This window comes from Chamaea fasciata, unplaced genomic scaffold (genome assembly GCF_029207755.1).
Source record: "Chamaea fasciata isolate MVZ Bird 193981 ecotype frontalis unplaced genomic scaffold, bChaFas1.0.hap1 SCAF_4, whole genome shotgun sequence".
NCBI classification, from domain to species: Eukaryota; Metazoa; Chordata; class Aves; order Passeriformes; family Sylviidae; genus Chamaea; species Chamaea fasciata.
In genome coordinates, this window is record NW_027094089.1 from 29,474,488 (window position 1) to 29,485,701 (window position 11,214).

At 40.2% G+C, this 11,214-nt stretch overlaps 1 long non-coding RNA gene across 1 annotated transcript; it reads left to right on the forward strand.

Annotated features, from left to right (window-relative positions):
• The first annotated feature begins 5,546 nt into the window (after positions 1-5,546).
• On the forward strand, positions 5,547-10,690 carry LOC136288860 (uncharacterized). Its single transcript, XR_010720609.1, has 3 exons — positions 5,547-5,628; positions 5,864-6,042; positions 6,699-10,690. It is a non-coding gene; the product is annotated as an uncharacterized lncRNA (long non-coding RNA).
• The last annotated feature ends 524 nt before the right edge of the window (positions 10,691-11,214 follow it).

Here is an 11,214-nt window from a genome sequence, read left to right on the forward strand (position 1 = left end):
AGGAGTACACTGCAGCACAAGACTGGGTAGCTGCACATCAGAAGAAATGGAACACAGATGAATGCCATATTTAGAGTACAGATCAGTTTTACTACTGCTCAGAAAATGAGTAATATTCCTAATCGACATATTTTGTTTTCAGGTCTAGGACCAAACAAAAGGCAATTCAGTCCCTAAATCCCTAAGCCAGAAATGGGCCTTTGTGTATGATGTGTATCAGTCTGGAAGGTTTACTGTGTGCAAACCAAAGAACAACAGGATAGAGCAGAGTTTGTTGATTCCTTAATTAGTACATGTGCCCTGATGATGTTTTCATCTTGCAGTCTTTGGTCTACCAGCTCTTTGGTCAATGGCTTCAGACAACTATCCTTTTCTAAGTCTTTAACATAATTTTTTAACAGCTGGGCTGGTTCTGAACATTTTGGCACTACAATGTGGAATGAAAAAATATGAATGCTCTAAGAATGTATTTTTCTGATTATTAGAATATGTGTTTCATTTCACCGCAAAGACAAAATGCAGAAGGGGCTAGAAATGTAGATTTCCCTCAGAGGTTGAAGTTAAGCAGTCTCATATTCTGCCCTTGAATGGTGGCCCTGGGTCATGCTGTTGTGGAGGCCCTGGTAGATCCAGCCCCACCTTTATGGTGTGGTAGGCAGAGACAGAAGGATGAAACTCCCATCAGGCACAATCAGTGCCAGCAGCCACTCAGAGGTCACCAAAGTCTATGCCAAACTATTTGGATGACTTACAAATTGTATTTTCATCACAACCTCCTCTTTTCCTGGCTTTTGCCTGGACCTGAGCAACATGGGCCCCTGTGAGATGTAAATCTAAGCATGTAAATAAATAAATCAATACAGCACAGATAAATGGTACCACAAAGAAATACATACCTAAAGACAGAGCAAAGGGAATAAGTAGATGTACAAATATTTGTTTAAATATGAAAGAGATGTTTATGGCCTTTTTGTTTGCTTCTGACAAATATTCCCATGCTCTCTGTTTACTGCAAAGATTTAACAGCAAGGTATGAAGCAAATAAGCCCTTGCATTTAGTCTGTAGAAGAAGCAAAAGAGCCCTTCATGAGCCAGTAGCATCTTTCTCCCACTCCTCCAGTCTGAGCCATCGTGGAAGAGGTCGTTAAGCACAGGAGGTGAGCAGGAAGGGATAGTGCGCTAAAGTTTCTTCCCAACATGCAAGTATGGGACAATGAAAAACAGACAGGATAACTCCTGTGCCTTTCCTCTGCAAAGCTAGGCCTCCCTGTTTGGCAATGGTCTCCTGATCAAGGGACCCCTCCAGGACCCACTGCATCCAGCAGTGTGGCTTGTTTGAGTTCTGTGTGCCTTAATCTTAGTGTAGCATGTGCTCTATGGATATTGTTCTAAAATTGGAGTCTTCTTTATTTCTTTAGAAAGAGCTGTGCTGAACAACAAGCACACTGCAGATTGGAAACTGACAACCTAGAAAGAGAAATGCTATTGCTAGCTAGAACACAAGTGAACAGCCTCTCTATTTCCCTTTCTATGAGGCCTATCAGCATCTTTGGTCTATAGCCAAACACACTTGGACATTATAGTGCGGAGGGTCATAGTTCCTAACTTGTAGATACCCAGTGGGTATTTCTAACACCCAAATCTGATCCATGGGTGTGCTGGAAATTTGGTGTCTTAGAGTGGGATTTGTGGAAGGCAGCTAAGTGAGGAGCTGCCAAAGCTGAGCAATAATGCTTCCAAGGAGATAAGGATATGTTTTAAATTGCATCCTTTGCTGAGAATTGACATGTTTACTCTGGGCAAAAGATGCCATTTCTAATCACTCTACTGGGCATTACCTTTTCTGTGAAGGAGTAGAGAACCTCATGCTTGGGTTCAAGAAATGCCATGTTGTCTTGGCTCTCTGGAGCCCACTACAAGTCTCTGTAGAATGCCAGTTTGTCTCCATCAAGCTCTTTTCTTCCATGATGTTTGCAGACGCCTGAATTAGCTAGGTGTGTACTGACTGATAACTTGTCTGTTACTGACATTATTCCTGTACTCCTCTGTGCCTGCTTACATTTTTTTTTTTTTTTTTTTCTTTTTTTTTTTTTTTGATATTGGGACTGTAGGTCATTCAGGGGGGGATATGTCATTCTGTTCTTAGTTTTTCTTTTTTGTCTTGCATGACATTATTTCACTGTGGTCCTAGACCAGGAAAAAATGCAGATCTTGCTCTGTGTGTGCTCTTTCATCTGTTCAGGAAAAAGATCCAGTGTCAGCTGATGTGTAACCAGGAGAGCAGAAATTAGGACTGTTGGTAGTGAGTTTTTTACCAACAGTTTCTTGGTAAGGCAACACTTGCTGACTACCATCATAGGTAAGTAATTTGGAGTGGAAATCTGGAGTGGCATGTGAGTTCAAAGAGTCTATATACTACATACTGCATATTTATAATACTGCATACTCTATATTTATATGTGGCTTAATGTATGAGCAATTCTTTGTTATCTCCTTAAACAGCAGGGAGTGGAAGAGAAAAATCTTTGTGTCTTCCCCTGGTATGTGATTGCCTATGATGTCTGGCATAGACTTTGATTAAAAGGCTATCATGGCACAGGACGGAAATGGTGCATTAGTTGTCTTATATGGTAACAAAAACTTCTGCTAATCAAGAGAGAGATCTGTAATAGCTGGTTTGACCTGTTTCACTACTAAATAAATGTTTGGCTCCAGATAACAGTAAACATTGAAAAAGAAAAAAAAAAATCAACATTAGAAGAACACTTGGGGGATGGTATTGCCATTTTTTTTTAAATCTATATTGAACTCCTCTGACTTAATTTTTGCCACCTGAAGGTTTAGTTTCCCTCTCTAGTCTGTGGAGAAAGTGCTAGATGGATGAATAACCTACCAGGGCTGGCCTCTTTAGATATCTGTCTCAGATGGCATGAATGTGTCTCAAGAAGTGCCTATTTCTCTCCTGTGTCTGTTAGTGGAGGCTTGTGACTACCCCAGCTAAAAGCCCAACTTCTAAATACACGCAGCTGAGTAAGAGTAACCCCACCCTTCCATGTGAGCACTCCTCATTTTTCCATCTTTTCTCTTTCACAGTAAACAGAAAAGTTTGCCAGGACTCTCGTGTTGAAGTGGTGGGGTAGAATTATACTGTCACTCACTTGTCAGCGTATTGTAATCACCAAGTCTGGGCAGGGAAGAGAAGTCCTGGGCTGGTGAAACACTTCATCTCCCATGAGAATTCACAGGATGTGCCAGGGCTCCTAGCTGTGCTGGGTGACCCAGCATCTGTTGGCCTCACAAGCTCATGGTAGGACCAGCAGGGGTGCCCCAGGTTACCTGTGGTGATTCTGCCAAGTATATATATGCACGTACCACAGCAGCTAAATGAGATAGGGAAGCACAAACCAGGTTTGCCTAGGGAGTAGGAAATAGATTTTCATATGTGAACAGTAACACAGAAATGGAAAAGCATGTTTTTTCATGAGAGAGAGAGAACTGGCAGAACTGCAGCTACATTCCCTCCTGGAGAGCTCCTTCTTTACACTAATTCCACCTGCACTGGACTCCTAACTTGGGTCCCTTTTAGGAGGTGTGGAAAGAAATCAGGTTGTGACTGCCTCTCACTTCTGCCAATAAAGCAAGAGTCATTCAAGGCCTTGGTTGTTGTGCACAATGAATTAAAAATTAGTTCTGGCCAACTGTGACATTTGCCAAATTTCAAATTTCTTAGCAAATGATTTAATAGACAGCATTATGAAGCTCGTGTAGAGCTAGCCAGCTTAGCCAGTTGTCAAACCTTGCTAGAGAAAGAAAGCAGATTAAATCCAAACACATTATCACTCCACCTTAGCTACCCTGTGCTGCAAACTTCTTTCTCTCCACTTGTCTGCCACTCAGACATTTCGACAGGCTGTCATTATAAGCCATCCGCTGCCCCAGCTTTGCCCCAATTTTTTTAAGCCCTACAGCACTGTCATTTGATGTGTCTGGTGAGAGAATTAAAGTAGATGAAGACTGAGGATACCACTCCCTTAGGTAATGATATATTCTGATTCCCTGCAGCTATCTTCCTGACAACCCAGTCCTCCTCATCCTGGCCTTACTTTCCACTTCCACAGACAGAAGAATAATTAAAACTCCTCTAGATAAAGCATGGCCTCATTCAACATTCAGCTTAGACTCTGTTAAAAAATGTTTCTGACACATGGGGTATATTCTGTGCCATAGCAGTAGAGTTAGTTGGCATGCAATAGCCAGCAGGAAAAGAAGACAAAAATACGTGGCATGGAAAAGCCAAGAAGGAAGGGAGACAAAAACACTGAAGTGTTGCTTGAAATGAGGCCTCATCAATTTAAACAAAAAAGTGCTAGACCCTGAAATTATTACCAAGGTACTATCCTGAATGCAATAAACCACTGAAATACATCTCATGATCCATCAGGTATTCAAAGGATTTTAGAATGAGATAGGAATATACAGTCATTTAGGAGATCCATCAGTACTAGAAGTCATGAGAGTTGAAGTTTTGAGGTCGTCAAGAGTGGATCAAATTTCCTTGCTCTGAATTGTTCTGGAAAGCAAACAGTAGATCTTTGATCAAAGGAAGCACAATCACTTTGAGTCAGCTAATGAGGAACCTTGGAAAGAAAGTTTCTAAAATAAGCAGTTTTAAACACCATCAGACAACCAAAAGGTGCATGCTGGGGTGATTCTGGAAATGATTATTCTCATAACTGTTCTTCCAACCAACACTGGCACTAGTTGTCTGTTGTGTACTTAGTCACATTTAGGTCCAGCATTTAGCACTAGGAAGCATCCTTCCAATCTTAAAAACACAGTCAAGGAAATAAAAAAGTTGTGCCCAAAAAGTCCTACAAAACTAATTGGTAACCCAAAGGTGTCCACACCCAGTCATTCTGGCAAAATGATACTCTCAAAAAGCAAAGCTCTCATAACTTGTGATGTTATCACAGCCTTGGAATGTGTGCACAGTCTTACTTAGTTGCAGTGTTACTGGGTTTTTTTCTTAATTGCAATGAATAGTTGATATATCACATGCTATTATAACAAGAAAAACAGGTTTGAGAAAACAAAACAAATATGCCAGCATAGTTATAATTGCATTTAAGAGATAAAATAGGCAAACATGAGATGTAGGACCAGAATAAGACTGAATGTGCCATGTTTCCCTAAATATGTGGACATAGCTTCATGTTTCTCAAAGGTGAGTGATACAAAAGATACACCCTGGCTGCCAGAGGATTGTTCTCCAAGCAGTTTTTCTTTGCTGTATATTGGGTGAGGTTGCAAAGGGAGCCAGGGTTGTGGGGAGCCAGGGAACCCTGCAGTGTGCATTCATTCCACTCCACAAACTCCCCATCATTTTCAGTGCAACCTGAATTGTCCACCTAATGTCAGCAAAGCAAGATCAAGAAATGGAGATATTCCTGTGAGTGTAATAAGCAGTGAAACAGTATTGCCTGGGTAATGAGAGCTGAAAGCTACTAACAAGCACAGGTGAGCAAGTTTAAAAGAGGAGGGAGAATGGTAACATCCAGTAAGGGCGAAGTTCTCCACCACATCCTAGAAGAGTGAGCACAGATACAGACGAAGCAGTACTGCCTAGAGGTATTGAGGATCACAAAATGACCCAATTTTTTGTTCAGATCAGAGCTCTCTTAGGGTCTGTTGTTGTTGATGTTGTTGTTGTTTTGTTTGTTTGTGGTTTATTTAGTTTTTTTCTTGCTGACTGCTTGATAGAAAGTTTTTTTGGGAGGGCTATAAATGCTCTACCCATCATGTAGTTCCCAGACAATTAAACTGGGAGCTGGAACAGCCATGTTGTTGACTGCATAATTTCCAGAGAGTGTATCTGCTATTTGGTGAGGTCCACATGAAGACAATGAAGGCTTAGATATCTGTGGGTGCAACTCCAACTGAGCTTGCTTGAAAGAAAATACAATCCAAAAGGCAGATCCAGTACATCAGTCTTGTGGCTACTCACAAAGAGCTCAACTGGGACTGTGACAGCACTTCCTGTAGGTAAGAGACTATGGCAGAAGGTGTCAGAGGTTCCCAAAGCTAAGGCAATTCAATCTCTGTGGTTTTTCTTTCTTGTTTAATTAAACTTAATAGATTAAATTTTTGGAGGTGTAGTTTATGTATCAGAGGCAATTGTACACTTGATTAAAGTCTATTAGCATATAATTTTTTTTTCCACCACATAATTTAATGAGCTGCCAGATACTGATTTCCCATCTTTGGTTGTTGGTGGGAAGTACAGCTTTGGTGGGAAATACAGTTCCTGCATGGTGCAAGAACTGGAGGGATGCATCAGGATAGTGGCTGGATAGAAGTTTTATCAACATGCATGAGGAATTCACTCTGCAAAGAGTTCTATCTGTGACTAGCCAGTTACAAAAGAAAACAGACTGCTCCTGGCTACCTCATCTTGCTTTAGTAGCTGAGCAGAGAGTTTTTTCTGCTAAACTCATGAAAAGGAGAGTATATTTACCCTCTTACCTGGGGACATATGCGCAGAAAGTGGCTTCCAAGAACAGGATCTGTTCAGGATTGCTAAGGAGGGTGGTCAGACCTTGTGGATATGCCTCCTAAAGACAGTTGTGCTGAGCTGGCTGGATTGGGAAACTGAATTTCTTTCATGTGTAGACTTTGTTTTGATATTTTCTGGTTCACAGTTGACCTTCTTGCCTGAGACTGGGAAGTTTTGTGGGAATGGCTCTGCTGAAAGCATGAGGTTTGATATGGAAGACTCTGGGTTTCCTCACTTGCATCTGCAACGAATAAAGGAAGAGAAGTCACTTTGCACCCTATGAACTTCATACTCTGTTACCCATTATTCGTGGACAAATGTGGGACAACAAATGACACACTGAGTAGAGAGAAACTGACTATTTGAAAAAATTTTCATAGCAGGAAAAGCAGGGGGAGTGGAGGAGACCATGGAATGGAAGGGCAGCTTTTATTCCCTAAAATGGCTTTTGTAGAAAATCCCTCTAGATATAGGTGGCCCTGATGGTTTTGTTTTTGTTTAAGGAAAATTAGCTATCACAGAGCACACTGCCTATTAATGATTGCTTACTATGCCAGTTGAAACAAATTTGAGAGGGTATGATTAAAAAAAATTTTAAACAGACCACATTTTGTATTTTCATGTGAGCACATCATTCTGGGCTTTGTTCTTTAAAAGAAATACCATATTTAATCAAGTTTTAATGCATTTTTAACACATCTCTAGTTTTCTGAGCAAGTCAAAAATTTAGCATGGCACTCTGATGACAACCTGAGAAAATGACTTTTCAATAAGTTGTAGTGGTCTTGCTTAACGTTCCTTACTTGTGTTTGAACATATAGTACATGAATTATAAGTAGTACTGGGATTAAGAGACCAATTATGAAAAGTCATAAAATTCTACAAATTCAGGGTTCAATATTAATTTGTCATTGTGTCTCTTGTATGTTTTGCACAGGCAGGCTAATAACAACCGGCCCTAGGCTTTTATTAGGACTGTTTGTACCATATGCTGAGAAAACCTTGGGTGCTCCTGGGCATTGTCAGCCACCTGAACATTCTGCTTATCTTAGCAAGGGTGTCAGAGCACATTTGAGGTTTCTAGATCTGCCTTCCTGATGTTACACCTCCTACTCATTGCATTCCCTCCCATCTCCCTGGCTTCCCTGCTGGAGATTTTCTCATTGCTCCTTCTGGAGATGATCCACTACATCCCATAGCTCTCCAGCCTCCCTCACCTGTCTACCTGCTATGGTCACTTCCCAGTTCCTGTGACAACCTCATAGCTCCTGTGGGCCACGCATTTCCCCCTTTAAGTTTCATTGCTGAATGCAACAAAAAAGTGAGAACTGAGAAAAACTTCAGGCAGAGTTGTGAATGTTTTGATGCTGTTTGTGCAAAAAGTCTCAATGTGAGCCCAGATGCATTAGCTGCCTTGTGCAGTGTGACTGTGAGTGTGTGAATCTGCTAATCCTAACTCTGCCTGCATCGAAGGCTGCGTTTATTTTCATTACGGAGCTATTTTTCCCTCCCCTTAATCTCCTTCTCATCTATCCCTGCACAGTGTAGTAGCAGGCACACTTTAGCCTCCTAACAGTACCATGTCAAAAGTAACAGAGATTAATACTGGCTGGAGTGAGAGTGAACTAGTGACAAAAGAACATAAGTAGTTCACTATTTGTGTGATGTTTTTGGTTTTTTTTAATATCTGAGAGGTATTTGGAGATGTAGAGCTTTGTCTTCGTTGATGCAGCTCTAAAGAGAAGTAAAACTGCACTCAAACAGGAAAAATATTGCTGTAAATAATTTTGATAACATTGTAAGATGAGATATGAAATCATCATTTAAGGCCTCTTTAATGTGATATGACCCTTGATGTCATTATTGGTGGCACTAAGTTTGGATTGGACAAAATGGCTTAGAGTAGCATGAATTTTCGGGCTAAAATTACTGGGAAGTCTTTTTAGAGATGTCACACTGAGTGTTTTTTTCCTCTGGGATTGTTACACACATGCACCAGTAACCAGTCGTTACCACTACAAAACTCAGCAGTGACCAAGTGGCAGTGAAATAATTGAATCATTCTGCCTAGCTCCAGTCTCTCTTCCCTAGTGTTCTGTTCTTTGCCCCATAACAGAGATGATCTGAAGGCCACCTGATTTTAATGTAGGACACCTTACAAACTCTGCTTGAAAAATTGCAATCACAGTGGTTTCTTTATCTCTGTGCTCTCTGTTATGAAGTGCTGGGAGATGAAAGCTGTGAATTCACTCTGTGCAGATGGAGATGAATGCAGAGAATGAAAACAGAAGGAGCTGGTGCTTCCAGACCATTGAGATAGTCAGTTACTTCTTGACTTCCACATAGCCGGTGATGTGGCTTCCAGGTAGCCAGTGATATGGTTTCCTTAGCAAAATGATTGGGCCAAATAATGTCATGTTGTGCTCTTGGGTCAGCAAGATCCATTCCAAGGCAAACACAGGGATAAAAATGTGTTATGCAGGTAATAGAAAACTTTAATCCTCAGAAAGAAAACTGTAACTCTTCAATCCCAGTGAGGAATCCTCTTTCCATTTCCCTTCTGCTTACTCAAGCACTTACTCAGCTTAGGCAATTACTGTACAAATATAAATCAGTGATGCAACGTGAATGGCACCTGTTATCTATTTATGCAGAGAAACACGTCACTAAGAAAAAAATATAACTGCTTAGTCTAATTGCATATTATGCAGATTGCAGGAGCCTAAAACATACAACAATAGGGTTTGAATTCCCTGCAGAAAACAGAAGGATGCCCTTTCTCATGTTCCCCTGCTGACTACAGTGCTGGGATGTAGCCTGACACCCTACACACCCTGGCTGATCAGCTGAGCTGGTGAACTTGGTCCTGTGGTTTGCCACTGCAGAGAGGTGTTTTCTCTTTCTTCAGAATGAACTGCTTGCCTTTTTGGTCTTTAGGAGAAACTAATGATCCACAGAATCCCCACCAAGGTTTTGGCAAAGCAGGACTATGGAAGGGTAGCACCAAGTGGTGCAGTGAGGGATGTAGTATTAAAATACTTCCATTTGGGGCAATAAAATACGCACTTGCTTCACATCTACACCAAACAGATCAATCTCACTTGTTAATTTAGTGATTGCACAGGTTGGTGGATGCCAGTGATCTCCAAATTTGAAAGAAGGAGCAAATAACTGCTTTTTAAATGCATTTATCTAGGCAAGAAAGACAAAAGACACTGAGACATTCTAACATTGTAAGGTATTGAGCAATCTACATGGCTTGATATCCACACTGTTTCAATATTCCAAAGGTGAAGTGGGTTTGGATTCTAGCACAAACCAGCCACCATCTGTCTATTAAATAGAAAACCTTTTCAATGACAATGGGTTTCAGCAAGGACGCTGAAAATTTTTCCAACACTACCAGCTTGTTCATCAATTCAACTAGGATTTATGCATAATAATCTAGTGGATCTTGGGGGTTTTTTTTACTTTACTTTATATATTAAATTCCAGTTTTCTTACCAACAAATCAGGAGCTGAACAAGGAAGAAAAGGGGAATTATCCTGATTCCTCTTATTTGTTTCTGTCAGGAGAAAAAGGAGGTGACAAAAACCAAACCTTAGTAGAATACTTCTATCCGTTGTCTGTTGGATCTTTTCTTAGGACTTACCATATCCCATCCCAAATCAAGAATTCTCTCTCTCTCCCCCTCTCTCTGGAAAAAAAAAAAAAATCTATATAGGTAGATATCTATATAGATACCTATAACTTTAAGAAGGTTTTCTTTACATTAAGTATCATAAAACTGGATGATGATTCACAGGTGGAAATTGTTTGGTGATTTGGGCCAAAACTTGCTGCTGAAATGTTGGTGAAATGATGCACTAAAACTGAATTTCTGTATATGAAAGTGATCAGACCAGAACACCTACATTTAAACATTTACTAAAGGAGTATTTAGACTGGGTCTCATATGTCGGTGATGCAGATATAAACAAACAAATTTTTCCACTTGAAACACAGTATACTAGGTTTTCTAATTAGTTTGCAATATTGTTAGAAGACGGTCCTTATGACATGTAAACCAAACATACCTGACCCTAAATAAATGTTTCTGCCTAGTGAAAGCAGGCAGTACTGAAATTGTGAAGAATTTGAATTTTAGGATTTTTGTTGTTATTGTTGTTGCTGTTGTTATTTTTGACTATTAAAGAAACACTTTTCTCATTTACAACACTAGTTTTACACTGTATATAATTTTGTCTTTTTCTGCCAGTAGTGTTGTTCTAAAAACCACTAAGCGTAAGGAGAAGAAACATACTTACATCACACGAGGATGATTATCTTGAACCAGTTTGCAGATATTTTCATTCCTAGAGACCACAGCAAAGGTAAGAAGACCAAGCTTGAACACCAGCTGCATCCTGCAGCCCCCAGACAAGCCAAACTCCTATCCATCATGTCATTACAGTGTTTTGTACTATAACAGAACCTGTGAGTCAAAATCAGTATTGAATGTCACTGACTTCACAAAATAAAAAGTAAAACGCCAGCTACTTTCCTATCCTGTAGATGTTCTACATTTATAGTATGTTCTACATTTATGATATATTCTAACATATTTCCATCTCAGGCAACTAGGCTGTGTGATCCAGACGGTTTTTGCCTTCACTGGATG